The sequence below is a fragment of the Alligator mississippiensis genome, chromosome 12 (genome assembly GCF_030867095.1).
Source record: "Alligator mississippiensis isolate rAllMis1 chromosome 12, rAllMis1, whole genome shotgun sequence".
Lineage (NCBI taxonomy): Eukaryota > Metazoa > Chordata > Crocodylia > Alligatoridae > Alligator > Alligator mississippiensis.
The window spans coordinates 8,506,124-8,530,601 of NC_081835.1; the positions used below are offsets into that span (position 1 = coordinate 8,506,124).

The following is a 24,478-nucleotide window of genomic DNA, read 5'->3' on the forward strand; positions in this document are numbered from 1 at the left end:
ATAGCTTATTCTATCTAGTTGCACTTAATTATGTTAACATATCTTTACACAAGTTCAAGTTATACCATGGTCATCCTTGGTATTTTTTTGCAGAAGAAAATTGTTCAGGGTAGTTTTGAACTCCAGGGGAAGGAGGATGCAGTTGGTTACAGTATGTAATAATGATTTCATAATGCATCATGTGCCACACGATCAATCTTTTTCTTAGTTTCCACCATCAACTTCAGGGAGACATTATCAGTATGCTTGGCTGGTTTTTGTAAGAGGTTTATGAAAGGGTCATTTTCTGGTCATGGGATTCATTCTAATTTGGAGAAAACAGGGCCACAAGCGGCATTATTTTAAGCCTGGTTTCTTTTGCAGTAAGATTTAATAATACATAAATAAATAATAATAATTAAAAAAAAATCACTCTCTTGTACTCTTTCACCTGTCCATGTAAAAGGCCAAGTTTGTAAAATAGAGAGGATTCTTCTTCAGTAACAAGACTGACTTTTTCATTTAAGGTAAAATCCCAGAAGCTGGAGTTATTGTAACAAAAGTCCAGGACGTAAAAAGCATCCTGCTTTAGTTAGCAATGGTAGTTCTAAAGCAAAAAAGATGGCTCCTGTTTTGCAAGGTATCTTAAATTCCCAGGATGTATAGTGGTGAGCAATGCACAGTACAGCATTTCTGTAAGATCCCTCTCTAGATAAGGATGCATCAGACAGTGTATCAACATATAGTCTTCCTTGATTCTTTGAAGAGCCTCAGGACTGTCTCTAATCTTTTCCTAAAAGACTGCTTCCTGGATGTATTTGCTTTGCAAAACAGATTAATAAAAAGGCAGAGGGTTTTCCTTCTGCCAACATGTTCTATACCCACAGAAGGAGACCGATGAGCAAATCTAAACTGCATAGTTTTTCATGTGACCATTAAAATTATTGCTGCATTTTAGGTCCCTTGAAAACATATATATGTTTCTGACCTGTTGTTCTCTCCTTCTCCTCCCCCTATCTCATTCCTGCCATATTATTTTTGCAAAGCTGCCAAAATGAAAATCCCAGTTTTTTCTTGGCATAAGGAATGGTCAGATATACAGTGAACTGTTTTACATGCCAACAAATTACGTGCATGGGCTGCATTCCTTCAGTGGAAACTGCAACGGACAGCAATGCAAACTAGCGTATCAGACAGGAGATGTTAGATAAAGAAAAAGCAGGTGAGGTGCAAATATAGTGAAACAGAAGTGAGGTGCAGTAGTGGACTCGGGGAAAGCATTGACAGCTCGCAGAGGCTGCCCTATTGGGAGAAAACTATGTCTAGGAAAAGAACAAACAGGCCAGCTGACAAGAAATTGCTTAGAAGTGTAAAGAAATATCAGATCAGAAGAGCACATAACAGTGATTCAAGGGGAAGCTGTTAGAGGAACCTATTTCTCATGAATGAGAGTAAAAGTTGTAAAGTGGTTGTGTGGGTGGCATAAGTGCTGGTACAAAACAATCCCCATGTTAGTATGAGCAGATATATGGCATTATTTATGTTGTTTTGGGTCTATATAGCTCATAGCAATTCTCCTCCCCTTGGATATTTCTTTGCCAAGTGAAATGTTACCTATTTCATTAAAACACCATAGTATATGCTGTGCAATGCAAATCGAAGAGCTAACACTGCGCAAATATAAAGAGAGATGAGGCGATGCTTAAGTAAATGGAGAAGTGTCGACATGAGAAACTCAACAGACGTTGGAACTGCAAAAAAAGTCTTTGGGCAATAATTATTATGGGTGTGCAAAGCGAGCCCTATTCGATTCAGATTTGAATTCGGCCCGAACCAGGGACAGTGATTCAATTAATTGATTTGGATCACTGTCCTTGATTCGATTCAGCCGAATCCGAATCTGAAGATTCGATGCTGATTCGGAGAATCAGTGATTCAGACATAGACACAGCTTCAAATGTTTTTTCTACATACCTCGAGGTACCAGCATGGCTCGTGATCTCTGCGATGCTGGGGCACATGAAGCGTCCCACAGGAGTGAGGGGCGCCCTCCATGTGCTCGGCAGTGAACCCAGAAGTGGACCAGAAGTACTTCTGGTCCACTTATGGGTCTGCCGGGGAGTATGCTGGGGGGCCCCCTGCGCTTCCCTGCCTTGGTGATCAGCCACAATGGGATCCTCGGTGCCCTCCCAGACCCAGCACACTCCTCAGTGGACCCAGAAGTGGACTGGAAGTGCTTCTGGTCCACTTCCGGGTCTGCTGCCAAGTGCGCTTGGGAGCCCTCCATGTTCCTCTGGGACACTCCATCCGCCCCAGCATTGCAGCATTCACGAGCCGCTTGGTACCTTGAGGTATATAGAAAAAATATTTAAAGCTGTGTCTATGTCTGAATCTCCAAATCTTTCTGAATCTTTTGGAATCGATTCGGAGGGTTCCGATTCGATTCGGAGAGATTAAGGGGTCCTTTGATTTGATTTGGATTTGGATTTGGAGATTCAGCCACCAAACTGGGCCAGATCTCTGCCGAATCGAATCAGGAACCAAAGCTTTGCACAGCCCTAATAATCACCTCTATGGCTTGGGCTGTGTATGCTGTGCATTGAAGTATCAGACTATAAGCCATCCTCCCTGGTAACTGAGCCAGCACCGGAGCTCCGCTTGCTACTGGCAAATCAGTGGTAAAGTGCTGGAGAAAGGAGTGTGGCCAGGGTGTCCATGTCTTATACTACCCCCCCCCCCCCCCCCCCCCCCCCCCCCCCCGCCGGGCTTGGCCTCAGGGCTATTTGCAGCTGCTTTAAATGACAGCAGCACTCAGGCTGCTCTAACTTGGGTTGAGGAAGATCAGCTGTGCACCACCGATGCACTTGCAAGTGCACTCTCCCCAGCTTGCACTGCATTAGCCAAACTGCAGCGTGTGCTGCTTACCTTACTTTCAGAAATTCAAATTACATCTGGAAATGAGACATTTTCCCAGTAGAAAGCTGTGAACCAGATTCATCATTGTTCCTGACAGAAATGTGTTATTTCTGTTAAAGGACTTCTTTGCTCAAAGGAAAGAAAATCTCAGTAGCAGGTAAGAGCTAGGGGACTATGTGATTCACAGAAACTGCATTTCATCATGTCAAATAGTACTGCGTAGAAACGCAGCTGACAATGATAAAAACGGATTATGGGCCACTCTTGGTGATCAGGGCCTATAGTGCTGAGGCCTATAGGACTGGGATAGAATGACACAGTTCGATTGGGACTTGAGCATATGCTTAAGTATGTTCAGTCAGGACCTGAAGCTGCCAATTTAGAAATTGCTCAGCTAATAAGGTGAATGCCAGTAACATCAGCAAGACTTAATTACATGTGTATAGTTAAACATGGCTCAGTGGTGATTCTGATAAAGGGATTTTTTTAATCAGAGAGCTGCTTTGCAAAGTTATTTGGAGTTTCAGTTCATGCGAGTCAAACCAAAACACAGTTGAAACTGTTGAATGTTGTGTGGTTTGGAGGCAGATTTGCAAAACTATTGAGGTTTCATATGGTTTCCACACAAAACTGAAAGCCCTTCTCTTGAACCTATGGGAATGGAGGTAATTCATCCTAAAATGAACCCTTGTTTCTGAAAGGCAAGAGACTTCTTTTGTCAAACCAGGGCTGAAGTTTGTGTTTCAAATCAAGTAGTGGCTGTATCAGGTTTGGGTTCTGTAAGTTAATCATAGCAATCAAGGCCATGTATAGATGAAATGAGGAGCATGTGTGCATGACACTTTAAAGTGGGTTAAATGCTTTTGCACTGCTTTAATGGTGATGGTGTCTGCACATGTTGGCACAGTAATTCCAGTCACTGTAGCAAATTTGGTGGCATAATGTGCCTTAAATGACTAGGGGCGCAGCAAACTAAAACTCCTCTGAGGAATTTTAGTTTGCTGCTCTTTACAGCCACGGAGCGAAGCACCAGGCTCCGTGCACCTTCACGGCTCTGCAGGAAGCCCATGCAGGCAGCCTGGCAGCAGCCTGGGAAGGCAGGCTCCACCCAGGAAAAGCATTGAGACTGATCTTTTTTTCCAACCCCCTGGAGCCTGCCTGCCTGCCTGAGCTGTGCAGGGCCTGGTGCTTCCTTCTGAGGCTGCAGTGCCCCCTGGGACCGCCCAAGCCTGGTACCTGCAGGCAGGTGCTGCCTGGGGCGGGGGGCCACCACTGCTGCGGAGGGAAGCACCAGCTCCCTTCTGCTGCAGCCCAGGGGCCGCTCTGCCCACTGGCAGCTCGCCCTCCCCTCCCTGTTGCCAGAGGCAGGTAAGTTCAGGTGTGTGCACAACACAGGAGTTTAAAGGGTCCTGAATTAAGGCGGTGTTTTAAAAAACCCACTGCTTCAATTTAGGGCCCCGTTTCATCTACACACGCCCCGACTTTTTACCTTACGGAGATCATGGGTGAAATGTGCTGTTTATGAAGCAGTAAATATTATGTTATCACTTTCATCAGGGCCTTTCCATCTCGTTTACTGCTTTGAAGTCGGTGGGAGTTCAGCCCATTTTTAAACCTCAAGTGTTTTGCTAAATACGTATTGGACTACTCCCAGGCTTAAAATTAAGCATGCTTAAGTGTTCTGCTGGACTGGGCTTTAACCCACCCTTAAAAGATGGGACAGAAACCACAGACTTCTCAAATGATGTGACATTTCAGCAGGATTGCTGCTGTCAGCACCTGGCCTGGAAGCGAGTCTGTCAACAGAAAATCTTTCATTTGTTACAGTTCTCACCGTTTGGGTGTAGTGAGAAGTATTTCTCACCGTTTCATCTGTCATTTACACGGAAGATGCAGCTGCCCCTGAAATGAGTTTGTTGCTTCTGTTTTCTCTTCAGCTCTCTGTCTGCTCCTTGCTTTTCCAAACAGCTGAAGTGTCATCTATTTGCTTTGGTTATTTCTCTTTTTTGGGGGGTCATTTTGTTTAGTTTGTTTTGCTGAGTGGCCAAGCCTTGCTTTGTCTTGCTGATGTTTTAATATTTAGAGGATTGTTGATGCCCACATTTTGTGTGAGGGGCGGTTATGTAATAATACGCCATATTACTAAAACTCTCAGTCACATCTCAGGCTGAGATACTACCTACCTTGGTGTTAATACAGCCCTCATTGGCACAGCGTCCGAGCAACCAACCAGTAGTGATGGGGCATTACCCATGGGAGGTGTTATCCTCATTTGGTAGGTTAGGAACAGAGTCACAAGGTAGAATAAAGGACTTGGGGAAGTTCATGCCAGAAGTCAGTAGTTGACCCAACAGTTAAATCCTGGGTGCCTGATGCCTACCAAATATCCTAACCATTGGACCATATTGCTTTTCCTTATATTGAAGAGGAATTCAGCCTAAGGGAAACAGTGCCATCACTGCCTACAGGAAGGTTGGTGAGCCTGCTGCCTTGCAGGATGGCTTGGCTCTCTAAAGGAGCTCTTTAAATACAAAAAGTCCTTTAAATACAAAAATCCAGTTGATGCGTCAAACAAATAAACCAGCACACAAAAGCCTTTAGCCCTTCTCTATGCAGTAGGAGGGGCCTTTGGCTCTGGCCCAGTGTAGTAGCCTGGCCCCTTCCTTATAGGAGACCTATCTGGTTTTTGGTTCACTTCCTCTCTAAAATCTTCCCTTCACCCAGGTTGCTTTCTTCTGCTCTCTTCTCTGGGATTTTTAAGGTTCTAATGTGATATATCCTCATTACCTAAATCCCCACAGCCGGGCTTCTTCAACAGGGCTGCCTGCTTCCTCTTAAAGGGCCTAACCACCCTGTTACACTGCCGTTCTCTTTGCTGCCAGGTTGGAATGCCTTTGAAATCTTCCTCAAGAAGAGGTTTGAGAGAGCTGCTGGAAGAGGAAAAAAAACATGGTCCCAAGTTACAGCAAGGGAAGTTGAGGTTGGATATTAGGAAAAGCTTTCTCACAGGAGGGTGGTGAAGCACTGCACTGGGTTACCTAGAGAGGTGGTGGAAGCTCCATCCTTGGAGGTTTTTAAGGCACAGCTCAACAAAGCTTTGGCTGGGATGATCTAATTGGGGCTGGTCCTGCTTTGTACAGGGGGTTGGACTAGATGTGACCTCCTGATGTCCCTTCCAACCCTCATTGTCTATGAATCTATGTGACAGTAGGATTATATAAGATGACTGCCTGCTCGCTGTTGTCTTCTCAGTGGTCAGCATGCAGTGCTGGGGAACTTGTGCATTCAGGAGCGTGGGTCTGTGCAAGCCAAGAGGGTAAAAAATTGTTGGGCCAGCCAGCTTGTTGTTTTGAGAGCTTGGATTTGATTTTGCCTTTTAGCAATTCTTTTATGCCGGAGGAGAAGGTTTCTCATAAGAAGCCATCCCCTGAGGAAGAAAGGGATATCGTGGCTTGCTTGAGAGACAGGTGAGCAACAGCCTCCTTCCCCAGAAGTAGGATTATGTCCGTGCTGGCAGTGTGGCCCCTCTTACATCACTTTTGGCAGCAAAGAGGCTCTTTGTTTTGAGTTTCTGTTTCATGCCAATGCGAGTTCTGAAAGACCTTGGTAGTTTTTGTTACCATATGGTCTGAATCCTCTTTATTAGCAAACATGGATTATTTGAGACTCTCCAGCAAGTGCAGATCTTTTAATACAGCTTTTAAAATGATACCTCTCATATTTTTACAGCTGGTAATGAAATTCAACATAGGCTGAATGGCTTCAAAGCTGTTAGCACCTTTCACTGAATAGCCTGCCAGTTTTCATCACCTCTAAGTCCAATAGCTCGTGCTGTCCTTTGGGTTTTTTTGGTGATTAGCTCCAGATAGTATAAAGTTTGCACATGAAATCGCTGAAGAAGTTTGCTTCTGTGGAAGGCTTCAGTGCATCAACTTTTCGTGTGTCATCATTTAAATACCTTGGCTGGAGCTTTTGATCATCCTTAAAGAAAAGAATGACCTGCTTTGCTTTGCCTGCAATGCTTATTATTTCTGCAGTTCTCTCAGTTCTTCAAGGGATGTTTACAAACCAAATCACTACTGCTTTGGCTATTATCAATCGATAGACCATGAAAGAAGGATCGTCACATTTATTTACAAACGTCTAAATAGCAGGGCAATTATGAAGATTGATTGGAATTTCACTTGTTGTTGTACTACTCTCTGTAATTTTAATAATATCCTCTGGCTTTTCATTTTTAATGAAAGATGCAAACATATACTCACACACTGTAAAAGGAAGGTCTGATTTGCCTCCATGATAGAGGTAAGAGGAGATCAGCAGAAAGAGAAGCTCTAAAAATAAGTCTCACCCCCTAAACCTAAGCGTTTTATTCAGCTACAAACATGGGAGTCATTTCTAAAGATCTGTGCCACCAAAAAAGAAAGAAACCCATAAGCTACAGAACGTGAGATTTACTCGGGGTTTGCTGAAAACTATATACTCCATTTTTGTTGCCTTGAAATACTGTTGTGTGTACCTGAACACAAGCTGTACGTATACAGGAGATGTCTCGTGTGTCATACTTCTGAATGCCTAAGAGAAATGTGCTTATGCGCCTTGCCAATGGGTGGGTAGCTATGTGAGCACAAGTATTTGGGTGGCAACGTATTAGCAAGCAATGGGCTTGGGCCTGAACATTCATGGAAGAAACCCCTCTCTTGTATAAGCAGTGCAGAAAACAAATCACGTGTTTTCTGAAGATGGACAAATCACATTCAGGTTCAAATTTAATCAGGTCCATGGACATCTGCCACCATTATGCCGTGCGTTAGTATTTATATTGCAATTGCTCCAAGAAATCCCAAGGAGAGACTAGGGTTCCATTAAGCGAGGTGACGAGCAAACAATAAAGCAATGGCGTTTGCCCCAGAGACTAGGAATCTACATAAAACATGCTTGAAACTATTTTGCTAAAATATGACGATGAGTGACACTTCAGCGCTCTTAAATTGGCATTCTCAGCGCAGAGATGCTGAGGTGGTAGTTTTGGGCAAGATTTTTATAGTCTGACAAAGGATCTGCTGTTTCCACCATGGGAAATGAATGATGGTGCTTGCAAATTGCTCCCATTATTCATGGCTAAGCGGGCACTTTCCTATTCAGCAATTCTTGAATTAACTGGGAGGTTATTTACAGTCTTTAAAACAACAAGATTACAACCATTGAGTGAAAAATATGCTGTTCCAATACAAACACTGAAGGATAAATTTCAGTATGGTGGTGCACGTGTACACGTGTCTATTCCTAGTCCCTTGATTGCACTCTCTCTTTGTGGCTGAAGTGCAGGGTGTTTTGTAATGGACACTTAAATACACTTAAATATTTTAAATATCTTGTTAATTTGTAGCAACATTGGCTACTATGAGCTCATCAAACCTGCGTCCACTCTCTAGAGTAGTTTTGATAGCATCAAGTTTAGGGTCTTGTTCCTTGTCTTTAAGTTACTGCATGGCCTGGGCCCATTATAATTAAGATTATGTGAGGATGCAGGATGAGGACTAATTATGCCTCCTTTGGCATAACTTCCTGCATGGATAAGCTTTACTCTCTTGGCAGGAGATGGCTACCCCAGGACCACACTGAGACTGCTCCCCGAACTAAATACATCATGAACCTCTTTCTGCTTGTTCTTGGCTTGCCGTCTCTAAAATAAACATGTCGTGTCATACACACAGAAAAACAAATGCTACCAAAACCAAACATTACATGGCAAACACATTCCTTTCCCAAGGGAGAGCATAAGAAAAAGAACAAACGCGTGACAGATGCTATTCATGTTGCTTAATATGTTACTTAGACGAACGCTCAAAAATGACTGAATCTGAATAGACCAGGGATGAAGAGGGGCCTGAACCAAAATGTAGAGATGAGGAGCTAAACGTTACGCCTATACAAAGTTTGGGAGTGTTCAGAAATGGTGTTTCTCCAATAGAGTGAATGCATTTTCCCATTTTCAGTCAAAAGAGCTCAATCTGGAACGACAATATGTTAACTGCAAGTAAAATTCAAAGTAAATAAAAACTTCCCCGTCATCTAAATGTAGAGAACTTCCACCACATTTTCTCAAGTGAGCCCCCTTTGTTCTCTCTTTACACCTAATCTGATGCGATCTTCATTTGTTTTTGTGCACTATGAAGAGAGGTGGAAAATGATACAGCATAAGTAGAAGTGCCAAGAATTGAAGGTGGCTGTAAGATCATCAAAGGGTAGCAGAAGCATGGGACTGAGCCAAAAGAATTTGAAAGAACTGGAAGAGATTTGAACACTGGAAGACATTAGAGAGAGTGAAAAGGGCATCCTGGAGATGTCTGCAACATCACAGGATGATACGTGCATAGAGAGGGCATACAGTCACTTCCCCATTCATATTCTTGGGAGGGCATGAGCAAGGGGCACTGGAGATGAGGATCACTGCAAAGTACAGAGGCACTGGGCCTGTTAAAAAAAAAAAAGTCATCAGCAATCCCTCTATTCTCTATTCTATTCTCAAGACCCGTCAATGATCTCTACCACAGCTCATTGACGGGTCTTGAGATAACTTAAGAGTCCCATTCTTGAGCCACAGATCTGTCCGCAGTCAGGCCTTAATGAGCAATGCAGTTGTACACAATAGAAGTTAGTCCTTATTCTTCCTGTTAGGAAACCCTGGTGGTTGTTGATTGTGTTAGCTAATTACAGTAGCTATGCTGTGCCCTAACATTACCCAGCAGATGTTGTAGAGCTACAGTGAAGTTTCCATGTTTCCATGGTACTCATGTGTTCTGAGATGGCATTACAGCTTCTTTCTAGTGAATCTGGTTTTTGATCAACTTGTTCATCAACTAAGGGCTTAATCCAATGCCCCTCCAATTCAACGGAGACATTTCTATTGATTTTGTAGCATTGGATTGACCATAAACTTTTCACAAGAGTGTTTTCAACCTTTTCTATTAAAATATATCACTACAGGCTGAAAATGCACTCGGCTTTATGCAGGTACAGCGTATTGGTAGTAAATAGCCTGCCTTTCCATGCAGGTAGGCAAATAATAGGTATCTTAGAAGGGACCCTGCTTCCAGTCCTTAAATAAAATAATTTAATAGAATATTCATCTCACGTTGTTAACATATTATGGCGTATTGAGTGTGGATGACTTGGAGACAGTTTAGCAGAGTGTTCCTCTCCCTCCCTTTCACCATAGCCGGCTAACTTTTCTTGTGCTTCTTGCTTACACAAAATTTGATTAGCACGTCGGTTTCATTGGGAGTCATTAGATTGATTGTAGGTATTATATTTTTTTGGTTTTGGTTTTAAATTTCATGTTAAGTTAAACTACAGCCATGTTCCCTTTACATTTGCAGTTTACTTATTGGAGATTTCTCCCCCAATCATTAGATTCTTCTGTTAATCACATGTCTGAGAACTTCTTTACATCTTTTTGTCACTAGGGTTTTTTTAATCTGCAAAGCCTTGTGCGTTGTGCCTATTCTTTAACTGCATATTGGAAACAGATCCAATTAATTCAAGCTTACTAGCTTTCTCTCTAGTCTTGCCTTATATATTTTTATTTTAAAGCTTTTAGGAATAGTCAGTTATCAGCTCTGCACTGAGGAGTTTGAGAACTTGGCTGCTTTCAATGTTAAGGGTCTGTCTTTCTGTTTAGTTGAAGTCAAAAGACTCTCCCAGATTGCTACCTTTATGTCTTCTCAATGTTAGTGTTGCCAGATCATCCAAAAGGGATGCATTTTGACCTATAATGGGTAAGATTATCAAGAAAACAGTAATTTGACTAATAACATAAAATTGAAGGATACAGAGGGGAAACTGCTATCTTAAATAAGTGGTAGTTATAAAGAAAGAATTGAATTTGCTTCTTCTTTTGCCTTCTTGTTAAAGTGTTTGGCTTGATATATAACAGGTTTGGACTTCTTTAATGTATAACATTACTTTAGAAATATCGGGTCTTGTGTTTTCTGGAGGACAGATGTAGTCATATTAAACAATTGAGAGAAGAGCTTTCAGTAATTTAAAAACTTAAAAGATTCTTCAGTGAAATATTAAAAATTCCTTACTCTGTCATTTGAAAGGAGAAAAATATGTACATGAGGTGCTGGTATTCCAAGAAATCCTCTAGTGGCAAAGCTGGCAAAGACAGAAAGCTGATATTTCTGATATCCTGAAAAATGAAAAGGACCACATTAAAAGAAATATCTATCTAGGTTACATTGGACAACCAAAGGAGGACATGAGAGCTTTCCCTTCTAATTGTAGACCATTTTTATTGTAGACCACCTTTTTTATTTCTAAACATATTTGGAATATTTCAGTGGAGCTTCCTCAAAATTATATACAGCAGGAAATTCTGTTGCAGGTCATTTTACAAATGCATCTCTTAAATCAGAAATCGAAATGGCGGTATCAGCATTCAAAGGATCTGTGACACTTCTAGGCAGGTTTTGAGACCCTATTTCAGTGAGATTTATTAAGGTCTTTACTGTGACGGCAGTATTTCATAATTGAGGGGTGTCTGTCCTAGTTCACAAAAATGCACAGTGCAATGAAATTTAAGAGTGGGCAAACACTTACCAAGTAGAAATATTGGTGGTGGTTATAGGTCCAAGAATGCTGAAAGGTTCGGAGTCAGGAAATATGCAACAATGACTTCTTTAAAAAGACCATGGCATATTTAGACAGGACGGAGAAAAACCTCTGGAGATAATCCTGTTTAGCCTGCCTTAATTAACTGACTGGACAGCTGACTGGACTAAACCAGAGATGCATAAGCTTGTGTGAGCTCAAGCTCTGAATTAGTTCTCTACCATGCCTTCTTCCTGACTTCAGATTAATGTGACTTAACTACCTCTCTCTGCTCATTTATTAGTTAAATCATGTCAAATCACCTGTAATCATTAGAAGATAACGTTGGGGAGATAGATCACTTGTGCCAGGTACAGATATTACACGTTTACTGGTATAAGTGATCAGAAACCGGTCTACACCTATAACAGAACAGAAGTTCGGCACACATAGACTGATTTAAAAATGGCAGAATCTAGTCTAAGATTTGTCCTTCCCCACCAAAGGGTGAAAGTGTATTCTGTTCACTACTGATCTAAACTACACCGTTTACAGAAAACAGCATAACTTAGATCAGTTGTGCCTCAGGCTTTTTGAATGTCTGTACCTAGCCTAAGCCTTGGGAACACTAGAGAGCACTGTTGGGTATTTGGCGAACTCTTGGTAAAAAAATGTGGTACCTGAGCCTGTATTTAATGTATGTTAATGTTATTTCACTTTTTTCCTTATTATACTTTCTTATGCGGACTACAAAGTTCTTGCCTTTCTAGACTTCATTCCATCATACAACATAAAAGAAGAGAATTTACTACACTTACGAGGCTGATCTAAGAAAATAGCATCTTGATGGAAAGTCTTTTTCCCAGCCCAGTTTTCTATTTTTGCTGAATGTTCTGATCACCTGCAGAAGAGAACATTTCCAGGATAGCAAGCTGACAGCCATGCCAGTTGACATTAATGGGCGATGAGCAGCTACCGTCCCATATGTACTGAGCTGAGAATGCAGTCTGTGGCTGCATCCCAAAATATTATGCCAAAGATTTACTGTAGCATGCGGGGAATCGTCTGGTTGTTAGAACTAGTTCATCGTTCCTAACCTAAACCTCTGACCATGTAGGGTTTCTCATACATGTGTCACTAATTTAAGCTAAGCATTCTTTCCATAAGATAGCTGTATCAATTTAAATCTACTGTACTGGCTTACATGCCCCCTTTAAAAGTCTATTAAGTTTGTTCTTTGGCATGCATCACTGTAGTAAGCATATAGATCAACTTACTGTATATTATCTTCTAGTAGTACTTGTGTTTAGTGGGTATATAGTATTTATACACTAAATATTATGGTTGTAAGTGCATCATGTCTTTTTTTTTTTTTTGAGTGAAATTAACAGGATTTATTTTAAATTAATCAGGATGCCTATTACCATTGGATATGGCCTTGTTGGCATGCATTTCATTAACCTATTTCTTCACAAATTCTCCAATTGGTTTCTAACTAGCCAGGTATGTGGCTCATTGGTCTAGGGGTATGATTCTCGCTTCGGGTGCGAGAGGTCCCGGGTTCAAATCCCGGATGAGCCCTTTGGAGACTAGTAGATACGGTGTCTCTTCATTTGCCACAAACTCTTGTAAGACTGTTTCAGGCTGGACACAATGAAAAGCTTCTTTACTGTCTGAGCCCCCAAGGCTTGGAATAGACTGCCTCCAGAGGTAGTGCAAGCACTTACTTTGGACTCCTTTAGGAAACATTTGGAAGCCTATCTTGCTGGGATCCTTTGACCCTAGCTGACTTCCTGCCCCTGGGGCAGGGGGCTGGACTCATCTTCTGAGGTCCCTTCCAGCCCTAATGTCTCTGACATCTATTGGGGCTATATTTGTATAAAGGGAAGAAGAGTGCTTTTGCTGAAATAAGGGCAATGTTCCAAAATGATCTCTTTGAACAAAAAAAGGAAGCAGTTGACATTTTCTGAATATTCAAAGCTGTTTTGATTCCTCTTGTCCAAGTTCCCCAAGGTCTTACACCAAGCCTGAAAGAGATGTTAAGCACTTTAGGCTTCATATTCATTGCTTAAAAAATACTACGACTACTACTCCTCAATTCCCTATGTCTTTTATTTTTGGTGTTGACTGTCCCACTACTATTACAAGGGGAAGTCTCTGCAGGAGTAGGAGTTGGTTTTGTATTCACTTTTTCTGGAGCAGAGGTGCCTGTAGGCCCCAAATAAGACTTGACCCCATTGTTAGACAGATGGGCATATAAGATGATCCCTGGCCAAAAGAGTGAAAAAGACAAGACCCAAGGCCATAAGGAAAATCGAGTTACAGAAAGGTGAAGTGGCTTGTACGCATTGGTGGAGCATTTCCCTGGCCAAGCCTGGAACAGAACTCTGATCTCCTGACACCCCCTCCTGTTACTAAAGTCTACTGTCTTCAAGGGAATATCCCTTGTGGTCTCACTTTATGACACTTTTCCACCTGCCCCACCCAAAGAGTTGAAAGGAACAGAGGTCCCCTGAAGGATCAATCAATGTAAAGAACTGTCATCATTGGCAACCATCAGTCTTAATACATTAATCAATGTAATAAACTGTCATCATTGGCAACCATCAGTCTTGCGAGTCCAACTGCAGCACTCAAGAAATTCACTACTTGGGAGACCAACTTCAGCACTGAAGAAATTCACTAGTGCCACTTTCCTCTTGGATAAGGTCAGGGCTTTCATTTGGGGCCCCTCAGATGATCCTAACAGCCATGCTGGAATGCAGGGAGAAGAATGCAAGAAGATGGTCACCAACCCTACATATGTAAAATGAGAAAGATTATTCTAATGAGAATACTTTGATTTTTCTGCATGGAACTTGCTTCAGGTGAACATTATTGTTGGAGGACTATTTCTATCAAATTGTAAATCTTTGTTCCAAAAGAGGAAGTCAAGGTCTTGTCTTATTTTGGCTGTTATCATATTCTTGGGCCATTTTTCATACTGCCTATGCATGAGAGAGAAATTTGTCCCTTGTGTAAGTTCCCAGGAACAACTGGAGTTACAAAATGAATGAATTTAGCTCAAGCCATCTAATCTTTCTAATAACTTTTCTCTATCTGGAACAGGAGGATCTGTAAAGATATTGATCCAGCAGAACAGTACATTATTAACTTGCCGTGATGGCCTTTGTGACTGACAAGATGGTGGAAATAAGCACATACTTATCAGCAATCAGCAGGATGAAGGAAAGAGACATCAGGACCAACAAGTGAAGGGAACCATGCCATAACCAGGAAATAGGATTTCAATCTCTTTTCCCATAAGATCCATTATGTGGATGTCATATATTACATTCATCATTTTGTACTATGAACTGACTAGCTTGAGCTCAGGTACTTAGTTTCTATTCTGGAATATCTGTATTGTGATAAAAGCAAATGGAGTAGCCATTATCTGCAAACGGTTTACCTTGAATAATGGTTCCTATGCTCATTTATAGGATCCCTTTTTTCTAGTTGACTCGACCTTTCCTAATTCCTTGTTCTGTTCCTGATTCATATCCTCTTATTTTATTCCAGAGGTACAAAAGAGTTAGCTACCTCTTGAATACAAGAAATGATTGCTTCCAGTTTCATATTTCCTTGGGGCATTCTCCAATTATGGAAGTCACAAAAGAAGAGGAGAAAAAATAATAAAGAAACTATTTGAAACAGCATAAGAAAGTATTCGTGTGACCTGTGGAAAGATGACCAAATCCAAATCTCAAATGTACTGCAGAGCGTAAAACTTACAGCCTTGACAGAAAACTATTCCAGTAATGCTGTGTGCTTGCCATGCATATAATAGTAAATGTGCACCACGTTTACTCCATAAGGAACGGAGCTTCACCTGAATTACATATTAATAAACTGTGCTGTATGGGCACACACAAATTGCATCATTAGAAGAAGAAACAGCACTGTATAGAGGCTACCATAATAAGGCCCTGTTGCGATCGGAGTTGTTAGGTGCTGCTCCCAGTAAAGACAAGATTTCCATTCACAAGAAAACTGCATGCATGATGTAAGTGAAATGCAGACTTTGTTGATACTGGATGACCAGTGAAAACCCAATTCTAGGATAGCCTCAGGTAGGGTGCTATATCATCTATCCCACTTCAGTAGATCCAGAGCTAGTGAGAATGGAGCTGACAACTTCTACTAGCGGTGAAGACACATGTTGGAATTTAACACCTATCTAAATTAGGCACAATAAGTCAGGGTCCCCATTCTATACTTGCTTATTCCTACCTGACCGTGTGTTATAAAGGTGGGGTTTTCTTCCTGTGTTCGGCAAAACCCCCTATGTTAGACAAACACCAAACCAGCAGCTGGTGTGTTCTGTAAGCCACATAATTGTTCACTGTTAAATAGATGTGCGCCTCCTTCACTAACGTGGAATCTCAGGCTGTTGTTAGACATTACCTTTCCCATATACAAAATGTTCATAAGTCAGGAATGTCCACATACTGAGGCAAGAAAAGACAAGCTAAGTACTGTCTGAGCATTTCCGTGTCATGCCTCTTAGGGCAAGAATTATCTCCAGCTGGTGTCAGGCAGATCATGTTGCAGTAACATTAGTCTAAAATGTGCAGTCCTCCAGTATCCCAGGATGCACAGCTTCCAGCTTCCCTTTGGCATGTGAATGATCCATCATCCAGAACTCTACTGCCAGAGACCTAGAGAGAGCCAGGTACTCAGGTCAGTAGTGAGCTGCTGGAGAGCTGAACCGCCATGAGGCAAAATTCCTGCTCCTAGCCACACCCCTGCTTGCCAGCCTTCTAGTGGCAAGTCAGAGCTGTGCATATTAGAGAGGGTATTCACCCTTAACACATGACTGCTCACAGCAATGCTGTAGCAAGCAAGTTTGATGCCTGGGGCAAAGCCCACAGCAGCTGCCCACCCTTGCCCTGTGCACCGATCTGGGGGGCACATCCCCCCCCCCCCAATGCTTGCTTGGGAGTGCATGTAGCAGCAGGAGTCTCCCTCCCCCTGTCCTGGTGCTCCCCCACATGAGTAGGTTGCAGGTCTGTCCCGTGCCCCTCTGCCCTGCCCCCCTAGCTGGGCAGCGCCTTTTGGCACCCCTTTGCTTTGGCACTCGGGGCGGTCACCCCGCTCAACCCCTCTGCCCCTTGCTATGGCACTGGCTCACAGCATGTAGTAAGATTAATCCTGCCTAACATTCTTTACAAGTGTTCACACATGAATTGTAATGTGTAACAACACACTCATTTGGCTTTTGTTTACTACTTGAGTGTGCAAGTACTAATGAGTTTCTTGGAGTGTATGGGGTAAGCTCTGCTCAGCAGACACAGGGATAGCAGAATCAGGTAAAATAGCTATGGCTCGCTAGGAAGTGCAAAGAAAGTGAAATTTAGGAAAAAACATATAAAGTATCATTAATAATTTTTTGTAATCACCGTTCTCTGCAATTAAATATTATTTCCCATGGAAAAAGTATGGCAGTAATTCTTGTATATCTCAGAGGTTGGTGAGAGGATGAATTAGCTAATGCCTATGGAGTATGTTGCAGGCGTAAACTGCTACAGTGTACGTGTTAAGTAAGAAGAATACCTATAATAGTACCAACCCTGCTGTTTTGTTTCGTTAGTTTTAATATACCAAATAAAATCATCTCTGGTTTCAAGAGAATTGAGAAATGCCGAACGAACTCCCGAGCAGGGAGCAGCTGTGGGTGTACAGTAACTGTGACATTTTCTCAGGTCTTTGGCATTTTGTCCATTTATATAGATCATCACCATGACTACTGTGGTAACATTTAAAATAATTCCAATGTAAATCTGACAGCACCTCCTTAGATGTGCTTAAAATCATGTAATTAAGTAAGAAAGGGCTGCTGATTGAGAAGGTTAGAACTGCCTAACAGAAGATTACAGCACATTTCATGATTAACAATGAGAACATTCTTTTCCAAACCTCTGCCTAATTTAGCAGACCAAGGTTTCAGCAGAGAATAAGACTTCAGTCTTAAAGCTACGAGGAGGAAAAAATCATTTCCTCCTACTTTTGCAGTATTTGCTCTTTTTCTATTCTCAGGTCTCCTTGGTTTTGGATTCTGTTCATATTTTGGGGCTGTTCATATAATGAGTTATGAAAAGTTAGAAAAGGTGAAAAGATCAACTTTGTTGATTATAGTTCTATGTTTTACCTTGCCCTCTTGACATCTCACAATTAGGAAAGAAAAATGGCAGAAAAATCAATTCTCTCTAGTGGCCAAAATTCCGCACCCATTGGTTAAGGAGATAAAATTGATCCATTCCCTTTCCAATCCTCAAATTATAGGTTGCTCTTAGACACAGAGGAAAGGATGCTTTCTTTCAAGCAAACATATTTCTGTGAACCATGCAGGTTAGTTGCTTGAAAGGAATAAAAGAGCTATTGGGACTGCTAGTTTGCCTAATGATACAGGCAGCACTTCAGGAATTTATCTGGAGTTTTATCTTTTTGTAATAGACTCAAGCAAGACTAGTTTAACCAACTAGTAACTGTGAAGGCTCTCAAAAAATCTCTCAGCCTGCTCTGTGAACTGGATAGTACACCGTTCTTTCTAGAATAAAAATATAGCTTGACAAAGTGACCAAAAAATATTTCTGGGGCTTCCCCAGAGATAAGACTTCAGCAGGGATGGAAGATAAGGAAGGTAACTGCGAGTAGTAATATTGGCATTAAAAGGAGGAGGTTGATCCCAGACGATGTTGGGATCATAGAGCATCTATTGGGAAAAAAGACTACAGTCTAGCACACCAAACATCAGCCATCTTTACCCAACTATTATATCTCATTTAACAGCCTGACTCTGTAACCTTGATCGGTGTCTTTTATAATGTCAGCTTCAATTAGATCTGCTGTAATAGGGGCTGGAGCTGCTAACCTCTCTGCCTCTCTTGGGAACCCTTCTGGGGTCACGTGGTAATACCTCTAATATTCTTCAAAGTACCAAGCATTGCCACCTTCCTATAGAATTTAACATGTCTTATGGGTAGGATTAAAAATGGGCAACACATTGCTATCCCTATAGGCTTGGAAACAGTACAAATTTAATTTGTTGTTTCTTTGTTTTTCAAAGCTGCCCCATAGATCTCTGCATGTTGTTCTTGCTGGGAAGATGATGATAGATCTGATTTTAAAAATAGGTGGGTGGGGTAGAGGCTGGGTGTGGGGAGAGTAGAGACCTATCGTAAATATTGTTACCAGGAGAAATTAAATTATTGGATCAGGCTGGCAGAAGTTGCTTTTGCAAAGAATAGTTTTGTACTATTTCCATTGCTGCCGGCCAGCCAGTGCAAATTAACATGAATATTCAAGTATCAAATTATTCTCACTATAAGGTAAAAGGTTTGCAGAAAATAGGTGCTCTGTCATGTATCTGTCTACCCACCTAACTACATGGCAGGAATGGTTTGCAGTCTAAAGGAATTATTGCCTCAGAATAATAGGATAAGAGCATGAGTAGGCATTTTTAAATTCAAGCCTACAGTTAATTTACCTGAAGATAATGCTACAAGGTTTATATCACCAGAAGGCTGCTGGGATAGAAAGCTGACATTGTATTACAAAACAGCAATCATACATCTTTCTTATACATATTGAAGCTGAAGGGTGAAGCACATCAACATTTGAGCTTTAGATGCCTGCAATGAAGTATGGGAAAAGAAACTACTCAACAGATCACAGAATGTGCATCTTCAATTCTTTGTTTCAGTTACTTCCAAAAATGAAGGCACACGCGCTGTGTGGATTGACTGACTAAATGAGGATTGTATGCAATCTCCATTCCTTATTTGGAACAAGCACAAACTTTATTTAACCGAAAAGTGAAAGGACGCCTGTTAGTGACACTCGAATGCAGCTCTAGAGGGTGTATGTAACTCAGGAGAAATCCGATGGCTTTTTTTTTTTTGAAAAAAGAATCCTGAATATATATATTTTTAAAGCAAAACCAAAGGAATGAACAAAAACCAGAAGTGAGCCATCTCCAAGCCCAAAACTTCGAGAACTAGAAAGTTGACAGCAGCCAAAATTGTGACTATTGGTGACAGATCCTATCTGCTGTGAGGTAAGACCAAGAGATCATCCTTTGGAAGGCCATACCTGGTGGTGCCTGGTTTGAGAGCTGGATGGAGGTGCTTAACAAACTGACTAGAGCAGTCATGATCCTTCTTAGCAGGAAGTGAGGTGGCCATAAATGACATTAAAAACAATATTAAAAGAGCATTATGGTTGCAGAGTCAAACACTCAATAGTTGGGAATGTTTGTGCAACCTTAATTTAGCCTCCTTACATATACGCTTTATGAGACAGTCTTTAATCATTAGGTCACATACTAGTTCTTCCACAAGAGCCCTACCTCAGTCACTATATAAACTTCACAGTGCTTACTGCAGGAGAAACTTCAGTATTTCTTTATATTCTTATTATGGTGCCTAAAGGGATGTTTTGCCAAGGCGTGCAAAAATGTCCCAGTCAGCTGGGACTCTCTTATCCTTTTAGGTAGTAACAGTGAGAGTAACAGATGTGAACCATTTGAAGTACAAAGGAAAAGCAAATGAGATGTGAAGTTCAGGGTTGCAAAGCTTGTGTTGAGTCTCATTTGCTTAACCGTCTGAATGGAGTATTCAAGGCATTAAATGAACTCTATGCCTTTGAATAAAACGTGTAAGTAACATAGTCATGATTTAATGAGCTATGCCTGGCTACAACATCTAGCCTCCTCAACCAGGCATGTCTCACTTCGCTGTTAAGACAAATGTTCTGGAGATGATGAACTTTTAGTTCTGTTTTCTCCATAATATATCAGGGTACACAGTCAATTCTGATTGTAATTGAATTAGTACAGTTCCTGCAGGATTCCTGTCAAGGTAGAGTTGGTAGTTGCTAATGATGACTATTTGGAATGCATATAGATGGTTCTTTTTAAGGTGACCTAAATTTAAGCGGTGATCCAGCAAACAATCTGAGCACATAACTAATTTCCAGTGCATTAGTAGACCCATTGACTTCAGTGAGTCTACTTACATACTTAATGTCACATGCATGTCTGTACACTTGGCTGAATCATGGTAATAAAATGAAGGTTAGGTCCGAGAAAATGTCTGTATACAAAATGTCCCTCTTCCACACACCATATCTGTTCCTGAATACAAATGTATTCTCTTGGAGGTGAGCTGGGAGGAAGCTAATTTTTTGTGTGGGGAAAATCTACAGATCTGAATTTTTCCCATTCAATAAAATTTGTAAAGTTATTTTTTTGCAAAATAGAATCTGCACTCTCCCAAAATTTTGTTTTAAGACCAGTCAAACATTTCATTTAAATGAAAGGTACCTAGCACATGGTATTAAACATACATATGTTCTGGATAGAGTGCATGCACTTGGTCATTTGCAAATAGGACACAACTCTTCATGAAAATTTACAGCAATTGGGGAAGTGTTTATAATGACACTTTCGAATGGCAGAGGCAAAATGGAAAGTGTAGGGAAATTAGACATTTAGGTACAATTCTAGGCATTAACTTCTGTAGTCTGAATCTGCGTTGTTGCCTGGTACCAAAGATGTGCTGTTGTTTTGTACTCATCCTAGCACTCTTCCCTGCCCAGGGCAGGTGGTCGGAGCCGATGACCTGTTGAGGTCCCTTCCGACCCTAACACCTATGAATCTATGAATCCTGAACTAAACTAATCATGACTCCACAACATAAATATGGTACATCACTACTGGTCATCCCTGCTGTCTTTTATTCTCTTGCAGAGTCAATTCTCACATGTGGGACATTTTTCAATTTCTGTGATATTTTAAAATTTGAGACTTTCTGAAGGTGAACAAAGCAAAACAACAACAAAAAAAAAGGTTACAATTTATACGTCCGGCATCTTCCCTAGGAAAATTTTTAACTCTGTTAATAACCCTACGCTCAGCACCTGTCCCTTAGATTTAGCTTCCCCAACTAGCACAGGCTGGAACATTTACTTTATTTGCATTAAGATCGGCTAAATGAAGACAAGGTCTTTGTGTTATGGCCCTGGACTCATGCTCATTGAAATGTCTAGGTGCTTTTGCTAGTTATTTAGGGGGGGATGAAAGATAAGAGGTTTAGTCATCTTTTCCTGTTCAGATGAATACTTTTGTCCTGCTACCCTGCTTGCTTTTCCATATTCTTTTTTTCCTTGCTGCATCATAGCATGTGCTGGGTTTTCAGACTTCCTTGCTTAGGCCAAATCATTGTACTTCCACGGTCGCTCTCCATTGGCCTTATTCTGTGCACATGCTCTTAATATATTCCTGTTTCTGTCTATCTCACCAGCTGTTGTATCAGTCGGGATTTTTTATTTAATATCTGCAGCTTTGTTGTAATGTTTCTTTGATTTAATACTATACCCTGTGTGCAGCTGCAGTTGCTATTATCTCCTCTTTTTCGTTATTATTTTTGCTGCCAAACACCCACCCAATATGGTCTACAGCATTTGAAGGTACTTATGACACTACAATTGCTGGGAGTCCCCATCCCCCCACCTTCTTCTTGTATTGGCATTTTTCGTAGGTCATTAACACTCTTGCTGATGTTGTCACTGGCCTATTCAAGTGTAAATTTTACATATGGCACTTTCTTTAGCTAGAAGCAAATTCCCATGACAAGCTGAAGGTCACTTTTGCAATCTGTCCCAGCTGGAGAAGGAACAAAATATCAGCTCCAACCCTATATCATCCCAGTTTTCTGTAGGCATTTCAATTTGATGGTTCTCCCTCCTCCCCTAAGCCCCAAAGTTTCCGAGTAGAAGTTTAGTAGCAACATTTAAATCTCTTCAGGCCTGACTCTGATTTTGCCAACAGAAAAACCTGAGTGAAACCTTGCATCTTGTGCTGGACCCCATTTTCTTTAGTGGGATTCGGTAGAAGTGTAGTGTCCCTCCTTTGAAGGCAGTGGCAGGATCAGTGGCTAAGAGCATTATTTTGGCCTCCCTTTTTGCAGGAGGAAGTCTGCGCATGAAAAGGGTATGGGCTAGCCAGGTATCTACATGAGCAAGTGATTGTCATCTGGATCTGTAATTAACTCCAAGAACTGGATTCTAGACCCAGGCAGGAGTCTGCTGCACTTCCAAACCAAACCCTAAATCCCCATTGGGCAAACAGTCTTTTCCCAACTGGAGTTTAGGCTCATAGGAAAGTGCTAGTCTAAATCTTAATGTCAGCTGCTCTGTCAGGGAGTGGTCTGCGTTCCTTTTGTGCCAAACCCACAACACATGTGTGTCTGTTATATGTATAGGGCCTGGCCTTCTAGCTTAAGATGTAGAAACTACTTGTATGATGTTCTCTATTCTTAGTGTCACTCAAGATGGCAGCAATCCTATTAAATCGGAGTGCTCCACTCTTACTAGTGTCAGAACCTATCAAGTTGGGTAAGTGTTTTAAGTAACAAAAACAAGAGGCCCAGACTCCGGTTTCTGAAGTAACATAGCTTTGCCTTGTTAGGAAATCACTGCAGACACATCTGCGCCGCAGACTGACTGTGCTGTGCAGCTGCCTACTCGGGCATGTGGGGCTGCTTTCCCTGTGCTGCCCCCTGCAATGGAAGTGGTGCTGCCTTCTCCTGACACTGCAGTGGGATAAATTAGCACCGCCGAAAGGCAGAACTAATTGGCTTGCCTGGTGCAGCCACGTGAATACAGCTGCACCGTTTCTGGTTCAGGAGGTAGCGCAGTGGGGGCAGCACGGTGCACTGAAGCAGGTTCTTGCCCCACACAGTCAATTTGCTTTATAGACATATGCTGTGAAAGAACAACTTGCTAATATCTTGTCTTTGATTCCCCTTCCTGGAAAACCACAAGCCTTTGTTTCTTTCCAAACCCTGCTCCTGTGTATCTCATGTGTGGAAGCTCTGAAGTTGCACGCTGCAGACAGGAACATTTTCCCCTAGGATGAGAACTACATTGCATTGTGTTTTGTGGGACAGCACAACTAAGAGAGCCTTTGGCTGGCGAGTGCTGCACCTGGGAGGGCCTGGTAAGCACAGTGGCAGCTGAAACAGCCTATGCAGGTACGAGTGACTGATTGTTTGGGGATCCAGCCACTGGAACAGTCCAGGGAGAAGAGGCTACTGCGACCCATTGCTCCGGTGCGCACAAGATATTCCCAGAACCGTGGAAGTTAGGAGTGGTGAAACCGCCAACTGAATGATGGCGTTTTATATATGTCTATAATATACACATTTCTATATAATGCGTGTCATTATGATATAGTGCAAGTCCTTGCACCCTTCGTAGTTTTAAGAGATGTATATTGTCATATATACTTACACAGTAGCTCACTAGTTAGATGTAAAGTTTCCTTTCACCCAGTTTTTAACTCAGGACCTGATTGTCTCCTCCTTCACATCTAACTCCCATTTATTCCCTTGCCCAAGATTAACTTCCCAAGTGGTAGGGGTTGCAGAGGTTATTCGGTGAATGTGGAGATCTCTGAGTTCTCCCCCTCTCCTCTGGTTAGAGTAGCTGGCTGAAAACGGGGTAATGGGAGGCAGTCTGTTCTCCCAACAAACATTTAAACGTTCAAGAGAGAGCAGGAGAAGCACGAGGGCTCAGAGGGCATGTTCACCCTACAGTCAGGACTGTGACTACGGCATATGTTGATGCCTTAGCTAGATCATTTTGTTCAAGTACCAGTCATAGTCTAACTGGGCCAGCCTAAGTCAACCTGCTGAACACTTGTCTGGGGTCTTGGATGGGCTTGCACAGCCTATAGCTGAACTTCACCCTCCGGGGATTCAGTGCTAGGGAGAGTAAAGCTAGCTTGGGTATGCTACCTACCTTGTCTACAGTCATGACTCTAATGTGTAGACATGCCCTGAATCACAGCTGCTTTTCTGTTCTGCTCCTTGGGTACATAATGGCCTGCATTGGGTGTCGGCGGAAAAGCTTACTGATGTTGTTAATCCGTTTTGCTACCAGC

At 41.9% G+C, this 24,478-nt stretch overlaps 1 long non-coding RNA gene and 1 other non-coding gene across 2 annotated transcripts in view; both read left to right on the top strand.

The window, feature by feature from the left end:
- Positions 1-24,478, top strand: part of LOC109286211 (uncharacterized) — a 357,845-nt gene that overhangs the window by 190,717 nt on the left and 142,650 nt on the right. The gene's annotated exons all lie outside the window — the stretch shown is intronic.
- TRNAP-CGG (transfer RNA proline (anticodon CGG)) lies at positions 13,003-13,074 on the top strand. Its single transcript has one exon. It is a non-coding gene; the product is annotated as a tRNA-Pro (tRNA).